Source organism: Cotesia glomerata, linkage group LG3, assembly GCF_020080835.1.
Source record: "Cotesia glomerata isolate CgM1 linkage group LG3, MPM_Cglom_v2.3, whole genome shotgun sequence".
In the NCBI taxonomy this organism is placed as follows: Eukaryota; Metazoa; Arthropoda; class Insecta; order Hymenoptera; family Braconidae; genus Cotesia; species Cotesia glomerata.
This window is the reverse complement of record NC_058160.1, coordinates 19138432-19157647: the sequence shown is the minus strand read 5'-3', so window position 1 is coordinate 19157647 and position 19216 is coordinate 19138432. Positions and strand designations below refer to the sequence as shown.

Below are 19216 nucleotides of genomic sequence, written 5' to 3'. Positions count from 1 at the left end.
AAACAGCTGTAGTAAGAAGGTACTGCACAAGCCGCCTTGGTGGAATAAAATGTACATAATATCTATAGATATAGATATATCACCATCCATGTTAATTTTACATGGATATATATAGATATACAGTCTTGTAGTTTTCGTTTTTTATTAATTGTAACTAAACGACACTGAATTAATTAACCATCCGCATTCAGTGACCTACAATCGTCGATTAGAATTAAAAAAAAAAAAATTTAACTCAAATAATTGATTTTTTCACAAGTTACAGTGTTTCCGGGGTTTCATACATGACGGACAGGAAAATTTTTTGACCTATTTTGATGTTTTTTTCCGTTTCTATTGCAGTAAATCAATTTTTAGAAAGTATGGAATTAATCTCCATTAAATTATCTCGACAATAGTATGCAAAATATCTTGATTTCGTGAACTAACAAGGCTATAATACTAAAAATAGTTGCTAAAATGAGGCGAAAAAAATTTTTCGATCGTAAAGCACTCTCTGATGCTTCGCATCATGAGTCGTGAAAAAGTGTTTTTTTGTAATAACTCCGAAATTTTTAATCAGATCAGTTTTTGTGTTCAGAATTATTTATAGAGCTCAAAAAACTACATCGATCGCCGTCAACCGCGTGCAAATTGGTTGATTTCCAAAGTTATAGCAGTTTGAAAATTGAAAAAATCGTGTTTCATCGAACTTTGATAAGATTTTTGAGCACGAAGAGCTCAAAAGCATAGGAAAGCTATCTCTTCGAGCTCAGAGAGCTCAAAATAACGCATAAATTGTATTTTTGAGCTCTAAGAGCTCAAAAGCGTCATAAGTGCTATTTTAAGCGTCTAGGTATGGAATTAGCGGGAAGTTGCAGGGATGGCCTTCAGGGTCAACCGTTTTCCTAATTTTTTTTCCCAAATTCAAAAATTTATATCTTCGAATAAAAATAAAACAGCCTGAAAATTTCAGGATATTTTAAGATTAGTAAGAGGTACTCTGTAAAAAAAAAATGAGCCAAAAATTTCATCGCGGGTTTTGATTTTCACGATTTTTTGAATTTCAAAATTTTCCCACTTTTTGATTTTTAAAAAATTTTACCCAAAAAAAATTCTTTTATAGTCCTAAGTATTCCCTTTAAAATGAACTTTGGCCCATGTCTGTAACTATGATATTTTCCGAGATATTACAAAAATAAATTTGAAAAAGCTGAAAATGGTGAAATTTTGAATCTTGCATAACTTTTCGAAAAAAATTTTTTCCTTTGGCACAACTTTGTTTTATGATAAAAGCAAACTTGTGACCAAATTTCATCCTAATCGGAAGGGGTCGATTCCAACTATTGGTCGATTTGACATGGAATGACCCAGATGATTTTTTATTACTGCTTGATTAGTTGTTGTTTTTATTAAAAATGTAGTGCACTCATTTTACAACATTTCTATTAATAGTAAATTTCGTAGGGTAGAACTATTGTAGTTGTATTCATAATGCACCTTTTAAAAAATTTACCGATTTAATTAGTAGAGTTCGTACACTGATAGAAAATTTATGTTGACTCAAGAGATATTTTCTTGATCTAAGAATTTATTTTGGAAGACAAATGATTATTTTTCTTTAAGAATTTCTTGTCTTGATTTAGATTTTCTTGGCTTAAGAGCTATATTATGTTCAATCGATACATTTAAGTTTTTCAATCAAAATAACATTGTCGTTTAAAAAACTTAAAATAATTCATCAAAGTATATTTCAAAAACTAAATAGTCTTTAATTGTTATACCAAATAAAAATTATTTCTTGGAAATAAGTAAATTAATGAATGACTCAAAAAAAAAGCCATTCTTAACACAAGTCGGTAACATCTTGAATCAATGTTATCGCCTATCTTGAACCAAGAGACAAAAATTCTTGAAAGAAATATATCTATATCTAGTTTCAAGAGTTCAAGTTTTGAAGAAAAAAAGTTTCTTGAATCAAGATTATTTTTCTTTCAGTGTAGATACATATATACAAATAAAGCAAGTCGACGAAATTTCATGTCATACGTCAATCGATCTGAATGTACTTCAAGTAGATCTCTATGGAATGTATTGAAATCAACAGATTTCTTGTGAATGATCATGTTAACGCACGAGTTTGCCATTTTTTACCGGTGGTAAGATTTTAATTTACAATAAATAAAAAAGTTAAGAAATTCCAAGTTTCTGATAAGATTAAAAATTATTAGAAAACTTTTATTAAGTAACCCTTCGTTGGTTATTCTTTCTTCACGGTCTCACTTGTACATAATTTACTTTGTATTCGCTGGGTGCGTAAGGCATAGTGGGGGACACAAAACTGATGTCAGCGCCCGCTGCGGGACAATACAGAACTAAGGGTGGCTCTTTATTACTAAAAGCTATGAAAATAACACGTGTGTTAGTTTATTTAAATAAATAAAATAAAATGGGTCATCAAAATTGTTGTGTAGTTAATTGTAAAAATACTAGTAGAAATAGTGATTGTAAATTTTATAAGTTTCCGGTTGCCAATTGGAAATTAAATCAGCGAAAAAAATGGATAGCTGCTGCTCAACATCTCTCATATGTTCAGCCAGGATTAAATTTTTACCCTTTATTAAAGTTTGTGGTTGAAAAATAATATTATGGGTAATAGATTGCAAAATTAAATAAAGAATATAAAAATTTAAGATACATTCGTAAATATATAGTTATGTTAAATAGAGCTATTCGTTATTTTTTATATAATTTCAGATTGTTATATATTTAATATTAATACTGATTTTTCATTTAATATTAATTTAACAATAAACACCTTGACAGATTTTAACACTGATTAACCTAATTCACTTGAGATTTGTTTTAGTTATTGTGTTTATTTTCCTTACTATTTTCAACTGACCCAAGAAAAAATTTTTAATTTAATCTACATTCTGTGTAATATGTCACATTTTACATAGAAAACAAATTTTTTTCAAGTTTATTTAATTGTTTAAATAACTATTTGGCATCTAATACATGTAAATTTTCTTAAAAAAGCCACCGTAAGTTGTATCGTCAGGTGGCGGTGGGGTCACGCACCCAGCGAATAGATGAAGTAGTATTTGTCGGTGATTTTCCGCTTAAGCGATTAACGAGGGGGTAAAATAAACAAAAGCCTCAGCTGGATAAGCATGGTAAACCTGCCCCTACTCAGTATTCTTTTAATATATTAGAGATCATAAAATATAATAATAAAATATTTTTGACTTTCTTACGGAAAATCTTCAACTCCTCGTTATGAAAATAAATAATTTACAAAAATTGGACAGTTATTGGTTTCACTACGACTTTTGAAAATGAAGTTCTCATAAAATCTTCCTCTTTGAGATCCTAGGAAACAATTATGACTATTTTTACGAGCATAAATGTGTGTGTGTGAGTGTGTGTGTGTGTGTGTGTGTGTGTGTGTGTGTGTGTGTGTGTGTGTGTGTGTTTGTGTGTAAGCCTCTTATAATTCGTGAACGGCTTGACCAATTATAATACTGTTTATGGTATTCTTAAGGGCCCCACCAGACCCAGATTGTGTTTACTGTAAGCAGAACGGTATTTTGAGGTTGCAAAATTTTATTTAATTCTACGGTACTTTTTTTTCCTAAATTGTATATTATAACAGTAATTCATACTTTATTTGACTGTTATTAATTAATTATATTCACTTATAACAATTAATCTACTTGAAATTATTAAATTTAATCAGCACAAACTATAGCAACGCAAAAATTTCGATCCTGACTTTTTTTTCGATGGGCAAAGTGATCTGCCACAGACTAAATAATTCGAGAATGCATAGTAATCCTTCATTAGATGGGAAACTACAGTTAAAAATAGATATTTCACAGCTTGCATCTACACCCGCCAGGGTGCGCTGGAATTATTTTTACATAAACTGTAGATTCAAGGGGATAGTTTGCTATAAAAAAATGCAACCAACGCGAGATTTAATTAAGTTGGTACCAATTGTAAATTTTTATTATAAATACAAAAAATACTAAAATCCGAACAAAAACAGTTTCACTGTAAAAAAATCGCGCCAAGTCCACGTTCATAAGACTATTAAGAAAAAAAATTTGTTTTTTCTTTACAAAAATATATAAAATAAAAATTAAAAATCCAAGTAACCGATATGATTGTTTATGATTTTCGGAAATTAAAAAAATTTTGTTATAAATTTAAAATTAAGAAAAAATTTTGGAACGTACTTGGTGTGCGTCATTGTGTATTTCAATTTTTTTAAATTTTGCAACCGCGCACACTAAATACGTTCCAAAATTTTTTTCTTAATTTTTAAATTTATAACAAAATTTTTTTTAATTTCCGAAAATCATAAACAATCATATCGGTTACTTGGATTTTTTTATTTTTTTATTTTATATATTTTTGTAAAGAAAAAAACAAATTTTTTTTTCTTAATAGTCTTATGAACGTGGACTTGGCGCGATTTTTTTACAGTGAAACTGTTTTTGTTCGGATGGGCGATATAGTCTAGTCAACAAATTCAAAAACGTGTTAAATAGAAATAAAGCTCCTAAAAATATGTGCGATAGCTCATTCAATTCGGAATTACGTCTAGAAAAATGTTTTTTAAGAGTATATTAGCACATAAAAAATTGCGATTGTTATTAACAAAATAAGATTAAAAAAAAAAGATATTTAGTTTTTCGTTAATAACTTTTAAAATAATGATATTTAAGAAATTTTGAAAAAAGATCCTGAAAGAGGGGTAAATTTCCAATAAAAAAGTCCTAATTCCCGGAACTCTATCTATATTATTTATAATTTTTTTTTAACGCTGGAAATAGGGCTCCGCGAGGGCGTTACGGCATAGGCGCGCCGTCTAAAAAGCCGGTATATCACCTAAAATAATTTTTTTTTAATATTAAATAACAATTTAAAAATTTGAATAAATTATGGTGTAATCTAGACACTTGAACGAAAATAACCTCGGTGAAAAAAAATTTTTTTATCGATTTTTAAATAAATGCTTATAACAACTAATAAATAATAGTTATAGAATCGATTTTGAATTCATTTTAAAGATAAATAAATCCTTTACAAAAATGACTTGAATGTTCTTTACCGTATCTCTAATAGTTTAAAAGTTATAACAATTTATAACTTGGAAAATTATGTAACGGCTGTAATTTCATTATTATATAATATTTAAAAGTGCTGTTAATAATACAAAAAAATTTTGTTCTATACTTTGTTATGTATGGTTGTTTTTGTAATTTTTTGACGTTTTCGAAAAAAAATATAACGGTTAGTATTATTTGTTTATAACAAATTGTTAAGTTAATAAACAATTAAATTATTTATAAAAAAAATTAACTTCTCTGGTTTTCCATTGAAAAGGTTCAATGATGATTTTTAAGAATAAAATAATTTCTCAACTAATTATTTAAACAATTGAAATATAAAAAAACGATTATAAACAATAAAAAAATTTATTTAAGAAAAAAAATTTTTTTTTTAAATCATCATTTCACCTATGCAATAAGATAGTAAAGAAAATTTTTTTTTTAATCCCAAAATAGTCTATTTGTTTATAAACAATTTCTTAACAAATGACGTAAAAATTTTTTTTCCAATGTTAATCAATACTTATATTAGATGCAAAAACAGCAATAATAAGATATTACCAAAAAAAAATTTTTTTGATAACATTTTTTAGAAATTTCATTTTTAGTTCATTTAAAAAAATTATAATTAACAAAATAATAAACTTTAATAAATTTTTTTTGCATAACTTTATTAAGTACCTAAGTAAGAAGAGCTCCACGAAGCGAAAAATTTATAGACCAATTATTTAAACTTTTATGCCGTAATTTATAAAAACAGAGATTGGAAAAAAATTAGTTAATTAACAATGGTGTAACTTTTTGAAAAATCGACAAAAAAATTTTTTTTCACCGAGGTTATTTTCGTTCAAGTGTCTAGATTACACCATAATTTATTCAAATTTTTAAATTGTTATTTAATATTAAAAAAAAATTATTTTAGGTGATATACCGGCTTTTTAGACGGCGCGCCTATGCCGTAACGTCCTCGCGGAGCCCTATTTCCAGCGTTAAAAAAAAATTATAAATAATATAGATAGAGTTCCGGGAGTGAGGACTTTTTTATTGGAAATTTCCCCCTCTTTCAGGATCTTTTTTCAAAATTCCTTAAATATCATTATTTTAAAAGTTATTGACGAAAAACTAAATATCTTTTTTTTTTTAATCTTATTTTGTTAATAACAATCGCAATTTTTTATAATAGATTTACAAAATATTTCTAAACTTAGTCGGCAATTTAAAGATTAAAATACAAAATTTACCAAAAGTAATAACCCAAAGTAATATAACCCAGGTATCAAATTTATGACCATAAGCAGATTAAAAACTATTTAAGAAAATATCCCAAAAATTACCATTAAAAACTCATTTTCTATTCTAAAGCTAGAAAGTAACTGAAATATAAAAAAGCAAAAAATTTTCTTGACTGGTATTGCAATACATAGGCTGGGAAATTTACAGCCATAAATAAAATTAAACAAATGAATGAACATTTTTCTAGATAACATGAAATACTTAAAAATACGGGTTTTAATTTAACATAAAATATATTATTTATATTATTTACCAAATTTAAATAATAATTTTCGACTATACAAATAAAAAATATAAAATTATTTAATTAATTTAAATTTTTCTGATAAAACTAATCGTACGACGGAACAGTTTTTATACTTATTTATTTAAATTAGATTTGTATTATTAGTAAACAAAATTCATCTAGTTTAGAACAAAACTAATAATAATAAAAACGTAATAGATTAGTAAATAAAACTTATATTCAGTAATGACAAGAGCAAAATATTTTTTTGAGGTGCACGTATGCAATTATTAAAAATAATTTTTATTTAAAATAAACCATTAATTACTGTAAATTTATGTCTATCTATTTCTAATGCCAACAAAAAAATTCATATTTAAACTTGTTACACTGATAGAAGGATTTGTTTATATTTAATAAGCTTTATCAACTGTTAATAAATGATTTGTTAACATCATAGGGTTTAATAAATATTTATTAACAGTTAATAAATTATTTATTAAATACGATTTATCAACTGTTAATAAATATTTATTAATGGTTAATGAATATTTGTTAACTATTAACATATATTTATTTAAAATCAAAAGCAAAAATAGCAATTTTTTTTTGACACTTTTTATAACCTTACAGCTGGAATACATGATAATAATTCAATTCGCTAAATATATTAACGTTTTTAATATTTTAAAATACAAAAGATAATTATGAGCTGTGATAAAATTCGGTATGTTACAATAAACGTTATTATAAAGTAATATAATTAATTCAAATAATTTATAAAGATGATTTTTGTTTATAAGCAATCTTCATATCATATGGCATTGCAAGCGAAACAAATTCACTCAACAAAATATTTATTAACTTTTAATAGATATTTGTTAACTATTAATAAATACTTATTAACTATTAATAAATGTACTTCTCTCCTAAATAAATATTTATTGAATGTTAAAAAATATTTATTAAAATTTAATAAATGAAATGATTGTCTTTAAATAAATTAATTTATTAATAGCTAATAAATCCTTCCATCAGTGTACGAATTTAAATTTGACTCAACAGTCATCTTATTTGAAACACATTAAACACTAAGTATAAATACTTCTTTATTACTAATAATTTAATAATTATAAATTATTTTAAATAACAACACTCATGTAAACATTAAATTATCACATAAAAATATTTTTATTTTTATTTTATATAGGTTAGAAACTTACAACTGTGCATGCGTTCAACTACTGGTATTTTGAAAACGGAGTGACTATTTGTACGGGTACTGGACGAATAAATTGAATTTTGAAAAATAGCAGGTTCCAATAGATGACCGAAGTCATTTATTGATGGTATAACGGTGTTTTATTGTACCAGCATTTGACCAGTGATTGAATTGGTATTTATTTGATTATTTTTGTAAAATCTTATTAAAAGATTTGTTAAGAAACTATCAAAGACTACTTCAGAAGTTAATTTGACAAGATTAACCTAATAGGAACTTTTTTTTTAACTAAAGCATGTAGTCACCTCTCAGATACTCTACTATAGTGACTGATCGATTTTAGTCAGATCATGCAGTGAGAAATTTTCATAAATTATTTTCGATGTTCTAAAAATTGAATAAAATTTGGAATACCTATTCATTGTAATGATTATAAGTTCAACAATACTTAAAAATAAATTTCAAGGTCTTAAAAAATGCAGTTAATAACAATTTTTGGACTTTCTTATGAAAGCGGTCAACTACTGGTGCGCGGTCAACTACTGGAAAATTTACCCTATCTTAAATATAAGATTTTCAAAAAAATATTTTTTTGTTTTAATAACTTTTAAGTTTTTCGAAATTTGTATGTTTAAAAAAAGTGTTATTGGAGTTCGAAGATGGATAAAAGTGGTATGTGTGAGCTTAAAGAGAACTTTGTAATAGAAAGTTTTTTGAGCGTTAGCAAAATAGCATACCAGAACCTCAAAACTTAGAGATCTGGTAAGAACTCGATTTTCGAGAATGTGGGTGAGACCATTAACTTTCCAATTTCTGAAAATTATTGATTTTCATTTTAAAAATTATCTGCTTCATATTTAAGAGTTCTAGTTTAGTGATTCATAAGTTAACTTTTCGATTTACCTTTTTTTTCAATTTTTCAGGGTTTTTTGGAATTTATTTAAACTTTTAATGGCTTGTGGTCTAAATAAACTTCAGATAAGTATTAAGCGAGTCTAAATACATAAAAATCATGCTTAGTTTAGGTAAAAAAAAATTTTTAAATCATTTTAAATCGCCTAAACTGCCGATTTTCGTCATTTTTTTCGGTTTTTCAAAGTTTTCTCGAAAATTTGATGGTGTACGGGTTAAACTGACCTCAAATTCGGATTTAGCGGGTCGATATGTTATGGTTATTTGGATTTAGCGGGTCGATATGTTATCGATATGTGTTATGGTTATTTGAAGATAAAATCCTAAAACCCGGGGAAAAATGATCATATCTGATCAGACATGAACAGGCATGATCAGACATAAAAAATGACCATGCCTGATCTGATCAGGCCTGAAGCCATGGTCAGGTCTGAAAGCCCACTGTTACTTTTAATTAATTATTTTGCTTAATTTTATGGATATAGTACTTGATAGAGTCATACGCAATTCTCTATAATGAATTTAAAAAAAAAAAATGATTACATATAATTGTACGGCTATAACACCAGTAGTCACCCATCCAACTATTAACCACACTCAATGCTGCTTAACTTTGGTGATATCCGTGCGCCTTAAAGTTCCCGCCTGCTGTGCTGCTATCTTATGAGACAATAATTTTATGAAGTACACAGCGTATTAAATAAGTTTATCATAAATATAATATAAAAATTGATTTTATAATATATTTTGATAGTCCTAATTTATTTATTTAACCGAATCTCATTATAACATCACAATTATTTAAATAATAAAATAAGTAATGATTTTAATATTAGGCAGGAGCAGAGCAGACCAAAACATCCCATACGAAATGTAAAAAATTTTTTATTTCAAAATTATTTAAACGTATTGATAAAAATAATTTTGCACATTTTGTGATGACCAAAAAAATTTTTTTCGTCAAAGAAAAAATTTTTATCACATCTATGACTATGCAAGTTTGATCAGATCTATACCCGGAAAAAAATGATCAGACCTGACCATGCCTGTTCATGTATGATCAGGCCTGTAATTGGACCTGCTCATGCCTGTTCATGTATGATCAGGCCTGAAATTAGACATGGTCATGCCTGTCCGTGCCTGTTCATGCCTGAAGCGTTAAATACACTCAGGCCTGATTATGCCTGTTCATGTCTCAAGCGTTAAATACGCTCAAGCCCGATCATACCCAGTGTGGCCAGAACGTGCTCTTTTCTTACCCCCACTTTGTAGGCCACTCTCATCTGACTACATTGAAAAGCGGTACAAAGTGGGGGTAAAAAAATCGCACGATCTGGCCACACTGATCATACCTGTCCCGGCCTGTTCATGCTAAGAACCAAATATGTTAAGAAAAAATTTTTGAATATGTTCAGTGTATGTACATTAATTTCTATTAATAAATTTGTAAATTATCAATAAACGGTATATTTTATTATTTAAGGGGGTATTCTGGTCTAGAAATTTGAAAAATTTGATTTTTTTTTTTTTGCATATTTCCAAAGTTTGACCCTTAAAAATATGTCTTTAAGTGGATTTTTCAAAATTCGAATTATTTTCAAAGATACAGTGGATTTTGTGACGCAGCTGCTTCTGCTTTTGTGAGCTTCTGCTTCTTCAAAAGAAGGCAGAACAGCTCGATTAGCAGAAAGAACTTCGCAAAACATCGAGTAGGAAGTAGAAGAAGGCCTAATTTATGGATCTGGGATTCGCGATTAATCCAAAGTGAATATTAAATATTATTATGAGTTATTTTACTGAAATTGTTTCTCAAACTTTAAACGCGATTTTCTCGAAACTACTTTTTTTGAAGTGGTTGACATGATATCTCAAGTTCTACCGCATCGATTCCTTTGAAATTTGGTAGGAATCTGCTTTATATATCTCTTTATCGCGTCAGCCTTGGATTTTGAAAGATTTCAATTTGGAGTATTTTTAAAAAATTCGAAAAGGTAAAAAAAAGGGGTAAAAAAAAATTGATTCTTTATGTCGACGCCATTTTGTGAATTTTTTTTTTTTTTTTTGGCTAAGGTCAACGCGATAGCGACATCTTTACAGATTGAGAATTTTTCAATTTTTTTTGTTTCATTTCACTACAAGGGCTGGAATCATGTCAACCTGTATTTGTAAGGCCTGTAATTTGTCAAATTTATCATTTTTTTTTTTTTAGTTTTTTTTTTTATATTCTTGAAATGTCAATAAACATCATATAAAAAAACGGATACTAAAAATGTTTTTCATTTTTGTTAGTTTGAAAAATGCCTAAAATTTAGGCTTCTAGACCAGAATACCCCCTTCATAAATAAAAGTATTTTGATTATCATTAAAAACCTACACGGAGAAAAAAATTTTGCTATAGGAACTCTATAGTAGTTAGTTAGTTGTAAAAAGTTCCAGTAGGTTAACGTTTTCTTATGGTAACAATACCGTTTTGCTCCTGCCACTCTACATCATTGAGCTCTGAGAGCTAAACGTTATTTACCTCTCACAACTCTACAGGATCGTTCTGAGACTATAACAAATTTTTGGCAGTTTGATTAATAATTTTTTTTACGATTTAGCATTGATAATTTAATAAATAAATGCGACAGAACGAATTTATATTTCCAACAATAATTGTATATGACAAATAAGAATAGTATTATAATAGAAATAAAATAATAATAGAACTTATATTACAAATAAAAATTATTTGTAAAATAAAAATATGGTCGTCACAAAATTATCTTATTTTCTTGATTATATGAATAAATATTGAACATAAAATCACTACCGTATATGCACAAGAAAAGATAAATAAACGAAAACAAATTTTATTTTGTGTTAAATGGGGTCTTTTTAATGTATTCCGATAACTTATTACTTATCACAATATATTCAACTAATGAATTTAATTAACAGTCACTGCAAATGAACCTTGAAAAACCATAAATACAAAACTGTTCTAACGAAATTCAATTTGACAAAAAAAAAAAACCTATTTCCTTAAGGAGGTCCTTTCGCCGCCAATGTAAAATAAAAAACATTAGATTATGAGTAAATTTAATTTTTTTCTAATAGTTAAGGTCCTTATTTATCTTATAGTGAGGTTTAAATTATACTTTACCGGACAAATTTTTGAAAAAATAAAATTTTTAAATGTTAGTATTTGTTCAGAGTCTTACGAGAAAATCAGACGTTTGCAGTATTTCTCGAATTATACTATCAGTCATGGATTAGATGAAGTAAAACTAAAAAATCAGATTTTCGAAATATTCAGGTTTCTTTTTTTTGCAATAAAATATATCAGTTACCGAGATATTTATTGAGAAATTAATATTTAAAAATCACAAAAAATTCTCAAGTTACCTACTATAAAATGGAGTCAAAAGATTTGGCAACGTTGCGTAGCGCGCGAGCTTCAGACCATTCAATAAATTCAAACTAAACTTTAACGCGCTTATGTTTTTCATGCATACTTATTAGTTAATTTATTGTTAGCAAATTTTCATAATTCATAATTGAAAAATAAAACAATAATTAAAAAATACTAGCATTCCTGCCATGAGACATTAGAATGTTATGGTTTTGTGACTAAACATTTTTAATTAATTTATTTATTTACACTGACTGCAAAAAGTTAAACACGGTTAAGGTTATATTGTGCAAATAGAAATGTAAACAATCGAAATAAAGCGTTGCCAAATCACGGACAGGTTACTAACAGCTGATTTACAACAGTCAAATTAATTTTTGTATTTAACTATTTTTTTTTTTAATTTTCAAAATTTCAACGATTAATGCCTCATATACTATTTATTTTTTAATTTGAGGAATTTTTATGGGTTTTGTATTTTAATTTATTGAAAATTTACTACTACAGTTGTTATGACTCAACTGGAGCGAAAGGACTTCCTTAAATAAATAAACTGGAAACTTAATTGTCCTCATATATTTTTAATAATATGGATGAGTAACAAAATAATTCTGTTTGTCATTTTAGAAGGTTATGAAATATGTCAGCGCACTCCACTAGTGTGCAACGTAGGGCGCTCCCAACTATACCGTTTGGCTCTGAGAGCTCAACAACATTGAGTTATCAGAACTAAATAACATTATGTTACTGTAACTCTACAACAAATAGTAAACTGTGTATAGTTGTGGTAACTCTACAGTTAGGTTACCAGAACGAAATTTTTTTTTCCGTGTACCGTAGAGTAGGCATGGACAGGCATGAACATGTCTAATTTCAGGCCTGATCATACATGAACAGGAATGGTCAGGTCTGATCATTTATTCCCGGGATATAGTCAAAATACCACGTCTTGTGATTATCAAAATGTAAGTCAGTTCAAGACCTATACTCTGCGCAGTAATACTATAGTATATGTGTTGTTACTTATACCGAATTATTCAATGCTAAGCCTCTAAGTTTAAGCTCTAAATTAAATAAGAATTGTATTACATTGCGTTGTTACTTGTAAAATAAAACAATGATTTTATTAATCATTGGTCAGTTCATTTGATTTGCGCATCGGTGAAAATAGAATTCAATTATTATTCTTGATGTTAAGAGCGGTTTATAGTTGATTTTCAAACGTGTTTTTCTCATGTATGTGATAAAATTTCGAAAAAAAACGCTTCGCTCATCGATAGATAATTAAATTATCTATCGAAGAGCGAAGCGCTTTTTTGGAAAATTTTCATTTATTTATGCATAAAATGCGTTTTAAGATTCTATTTGTTGTACAAGTATGACAGAGATACTTTCGTTTGTCCAATAGAGGGCGAGAGAGAGGAAAAATGTAAACCCTTCTTTAAAGAATTAAATATTTTGTAGTAAGAGTAAAATTTTAAAGAAAAAAATTTTGTTAAATGAATTGATTTTTTTTTAGCATTCAATTTATAGCTTTTACTGTTCATGAATAGTGTAGTTTTTGATTTAAGAGAATTATCCTTTACATAAGTACAAGTAAACGAACCCTACTTTTGTTATCATATCAGTATAGATTCATCATCAAATTATTATTATCGACTCACTGCTTGATATAAAACCTTTCAACCTCTTATAAAATTTTCATACTTCTTATGATGATGAACGTTCTTATTGGTAAATAGTGCATTACCAAATTATCTATTGTATTAGTGTTTATGTAAGCCAATTACATTTTATAGATACATGTCACAAATAATATGACTGAGTTTAAAGGACTTCTATTCATTCAATAGTCTAAGTAACGGTAAGCCGTCCTTCCGATTGTTTGATATACTTTACTTAAATTGCCGAAACGCATCAGTGCTTATTTCTGTAATATTTTTTCATAGTAATGTAAAAAAATTCCAATATATTTTACCTGTAATAAAATTTTTATTACTTTAATTTTTTCTTATTCAAAGTATTTTTGCTATTTATGGTTATTAAATTATAAATCTCAATTAGTTCACAAGATGTAAAGAAAAATTATACTTTTTTCAAGCTGATCGATGGCATTTTTTGAGTAGAAGAGCTGATTAGATCGTAGAGCCGATCGAAACTTAAATTTTGAAGTAATTCCAAAAAAATCATTTTTTTTTTAATTAAAAAAACTCGAATTTTCGACATTTTCTTAGAATCTACCGTGCCAATTCGGTTTTAATTCACAGAACATCTAAGTTCAGCGAAGCCCTTTCAGATGCCGCAAACCGCTTTTCCATCAGATACTATGTTACAAAGTTGTAAGATGTTTGCATGTTTACATACAAACACACACACACACACACACACGCGCGTGGAGAGTAGCGTTGTTAAACGCTAGAGAGCGATAAAGATAAAGATCAAAACTCGATTTTCGAAAATCGGGGTGAAAACAATAACTTCCCGATTTTTTGAAGATCATTGATTTTCCTAGCGGGAGATTAAAAATTATATGAGAAATTCTCGGAAGCTTTTATATTACTTTGATTAATACCCAATTTGAAAAGTGATCAAAAAACTAAAATTTTTGAAAATAGGATTAATATGGCCAACCCATAAAACATCTTCATTATTAGAGACAATTTTTATAAATTAAAGTTTTTCTTGCCTTTAGTCAAGTGACTAGTGAATCTAATTCAAGTCAACAGATAGACATTCCATCTTCCCACATGGTCGAGAGGTTTCCCCTCTTTGCATAAGTTCGATGGAAATCCATCGAACTAGAATACTAGTAAAGCTGGAAGCTTTTAGTATCTGTTCGAGTTATCAAGATGTTAATTGAATGAAAGAAACTAAATGAGAGCAAAGACAAACCTTGAAAAAATATATGGGGTCGGTTACCAAGCCAGGTAACTTTACTAGTATTCAAGTTCGATGGATTTCCATCGAACTTATGCAAAGATGGGAAATCTCTCGACCATGTGGGAAGATGGAATGTCCATCTGTTGACTTGAATTAGATTCAGTAGTCACTTGACTAAAGGCAAAAAAAACTTTAATTTATAAAAATACAGTCGGTCAAAGAAAAAAATAGCTTTGTTAATTAGAGACAATCGTGTTTTTGAATAAATTTTATTAGTTCTCTCAGCAACGTCACAAACGACAAATAAATGAAAAAAAATATGTATGTAATATCTCATTTTAAATCGACAAATGATTTTTGATCTCAAAGTACAGTTTCTAATAATCTTATGAAAAATAAGATAATTTCACAACATTGATTAAAATATTATTTGTAAATTGAATTTGCTGAGATATAAGTAGATATGGTTCGATATTAACCCCCTGACAGGCAAACATCTAAACCGTATTCCTCCAACATCAATGAGGGTAAAAAAAACTAGAACAATTTGATTTCAAGTATCCAATAAAGACAAAGAAATTTTTTGTTTTTTAAATTGATGCTCGAATAATGCTGAAATAATTGAATATGAAAGTAACATTTAACATGAACAAAGTCTGTAAGAATAATTGCATTTTAAATAAGTAATCGCATAGTACATTTAGCTCTTTAATTGAAAATTGTTCAGTTTCACGATCATAAAAAGTCTAAAACTTGAATAATCGAAAATCTGCTGCAATGAAAAACAAAAAAAAAACTTGAATAAGTTGATTTTTCGATTATTTAGGGCTAAAAAACTAGGTGACCGTGAAACTAAACAATCGTCTTTTAATTGACTGAGATTCAAATTATTTATCATGAAATATAAGGTTTAAATTTACCTTGGTGATTGCCGTATGCAGCCGATGTTTAGGTTAGAATTCAGTAGCATTTAGTAGTAGTCTTTTAACAATGATAGATACATTATAGGACTCTTATTATTCAAGTGATCCATTCGCTATGAACTAAAAAATATCCACTACTATTTGTTCACATATATATGCACTAAAAACTGTGTGTATGTACAAGTATATTCTCCAGATACACACACGCATACATACGTGATGTATTTATATATATATATATATATATATATATATATATATATATATATATATATATATATATATATATATATATATATATATATATATATATGTTTAGCTGTACCTGTGTATAAATGTCCAAAAATGATATTGTCAAAGAATTAAGATGTAAAAATAATTTTTGCAAAAAATTCACCGTAATTATCGGTACCAACCACCCACAAAACTGAACAAATTATTATATATTAACATATGTATTCACACATTATTTACAATTCCTTTATTGCAATGTCAGTTTGATAACTTTACTTTCAACCTCTACATTTAGTGCTATCTTTTAAGGAATTGATATTCTACCAACTTGAATGTCCTTAAAACTCTAGTTAGACTTGTCAGGTGAATATTCCGTAAGCTAATAAATATATATTTATATATATTTTGTGCTCCCTGATAACCAGCGCTTTCTCAGAAAGTATAGTTGACTTCCAGCAGTTACCCTGATAGCCATCCAATTATAAAAGTTAACGTTAAATTGCAATCCAACTTTTATACAATCTAGGGCTGGAAATTGACTTTAACTTTTATCAAAATGTTGTAGTAAAAGTCTTGATGTGAACTTTTAGTGAAGTTGGACAAAACGAGTGAAAATACTCATTGATATGGCAGGTTATCAGAATTTGTCTCTTTTTTACATCGGTAGGTAATTTATCGGTAAAAAAACGAAGCACAGTAAAAATTTTTTACTACTGACGTGACAAAAAAATCAATAATTGATGGTTAAACCGGGGAGTTGAACCCGAATTGTCTGGTTACGAGCGAAGCTCATTATCAAATGAGCCATCTGAGACAGACATCGCGATTATGTTTTTAGTCACTTATAAGGTAAAAGCCCCAATAGATGATCATGTACCAGTATATGATCACTCCATGTATTTGTATACCTATACCCTGATAGCCAAGTTGGCCGCAACTTTCTGTCAATCTACTGCCGCAACTTGTCACCAACTTGGCGGCAACTCTTGGAAAGTAACTCGGTTGGTGTCAACTTGTTCACCAAGTTGTCGGCAAAAGTTGCTCTGAAACTTTTTCACACCAAGTTGACGATAAGTTTCTCAAGAAATTTGGCGACATATTGCGGCAGTAGATTGGTCTCTTTTTTCTCAGAAACTTGTAGCCAACTTGGCGCCAACAGTTACAAATTCGGAAGTTGACCGCAAGTTGTCGCTAAGTTGGTGGCAACTATCTGACACCAACTTGGTTGGTCTGAAACTGTGGCTATCAGGGTACTTGTGAATATAGATATACAGATACATGGAGTGATCATATACTGGTACGTGATCATCTATTGGGGCTTTTACCTTACCTGACACAATATTTCTATAATGTATAAAATGTAAAATTGTATTTGCAATTATGAATATAAAGTGAGTGAATTGAATTAATTTAATAGTTTTTTGTTTTTAGCTATGACATTGAAGTTAGCAATCACTTGACTATTTTGTAATTTTTTTTTAACAAATAAATTTGTTCCAAAAAATTATTTATAAAAAATTGCATTTTTAATTTTTATAAATTTCTACATGTCAATTTTTTTTTCTAATTATTTTTTACCATAATTTACTTGTTAAAAAAAAATTCCTAAAATTATCAAATGCCAGCTAAATTAATTTTCATTTTAGCTTTAAAAATGTAAAAATGTTTTAATAATTTATTAATAAAAATAAATATCTGAAATTATGTGATGTTTAATTTTCTTGAATATAGAAATACTCTGAAACCTTTTATAAAATTATTTACAAAGCATTAAAATTTTTTTGATCGTCCTATTATTTTTCATTAGTTTTTTATAAGAAGTGATTGACAATTAACTTGCAAAAAACTTTTTTAAATCATGGTTTGCTAATCAACTTGAAGGTCCAAATAAATATAACTTAAAGTAACATTAATTTTTCTATGAATTTTACAGTAATTTTTTATTAAAAAATCATTCTAACTTAACAATAACTTTTTTATAGATTAAAAGTTGGTTAAAACTTGGATTCAAATTGCGGCAGTAGATTAACGTTAAGTTACTATACAACTTCAACACAAATTGTATATAACTTTTACTGTACAAGTTTTGGAGTGAACTTAACGTTAACTTTGACCAAACTTTCTATACTACAAGTATTTTTATAGTAAGTGTGGCTATCAGGGACGTTGTCGGTAATTCTTCACTAAACATCAGTTGTAAGCAAATTGACGAAAGTCTACGGCCGCAACTTGAATACAAGTTAACAATCAAACTTGTAGTTAAATTTCCTTTCAACTTTACTACAATTTGACGGAAATACTTGTACAGCAAGTTTTGACGTCTATTTGCAGAGTAAGTTATAGGCAGGGGTGAGCAGTTACGCGTAACGAGCAGTTTCCTACGTATTTTACGTAAACTACGTAAAATACTTAAATTCCGGTATTATACGTCGATTTGTATGCCACCTGGTGGTTATCATTGGACATTGTACATTTTTAAAATTCTAACCGTCTTTCAACAGTTTTCGCAATAACTAATCTAAACTTTTAATTTTATCTCAAAATGAGTGCATTAAAAAAAAAAATTTATCAATCATTTTTAAAGAAAATTGTTAAAGATTGAAAAGTTAAATGGTAAAAATATTGCTCAATGTTTAAAGTGCAATTATAAGTTAAAAAATACTGCACAAATTCGATTACAAAGTCATCGGTAAATAGTTATTTTTTTTTTTTTTTTTTATTTTAACCCCGCTTTTCAGACTTCTGTCTCGATGGGGGTCCGGCCGAGACCGGAAGGGGACTCCAGGCTGATCGGTACATTAAGTTTGGCAGAATAAGTTTGGCGGTATTACATACTTTTTCAGCCTGGAGAGTAATGCGGCGATGGGCCGACTTTGGGGAAACTGCACGCATTTGCCTGTGCCCCACCGGTAGCACAGGGCTTGGGGAAACCATCGAAAAACCCAAACCTGTACAGCCCGGCATGAGTTACGAGCACCGATGTTCACTGAAAATTAAATTTCAGCTCACACCGAGTTCGAACCCACGCCT

The 19216-nt window shown here is 28.3% G+C and overlaps 1 protein-coding gene and 1 long non-coding RNA gene across 13 annotated transcripts in view; one reads left to right on the top strand and one right to left on the bottom strand.

The window, feature by feature from the left end:
* LOC123261509 (mitogen-activated protein kinase-binding protein 1) overlaps positions 1-16539 on the bottom strand; it is a 65709-nt gene extending 49170 nt beyond the window's left edge. For 11 of the 12 annotated variants that reach the window (XM_044723121.1, XM_044723126.1, XM_044723125.1 and 8 more), the window contains exon 1: positions 15950-16184. The gene's annotated coding sequence lies outside the window, so the exon portion shown is untranslated. Of the gene's footprint in view, positions 1-15949; positions 16185-16277 lie in introns of those variants that run through there. The other variant, XM_044723122.1, reaches the window with a different exon arrangement.
* Positions 2949-17011, top strand: LOC123261556. Its single transcript, XR_006508687.1, has 4 exons — positions 2949-2960; positions 4671-4677; positions 13537-13548; positions 16646-17011. It is a non-coding gene; the product is annotated as an uncharacterized LOC123261556 (long non-coding RNA).
* The last annotated feature ends 2205 nt before the right edge of the window (positions 17012-19216 follow it).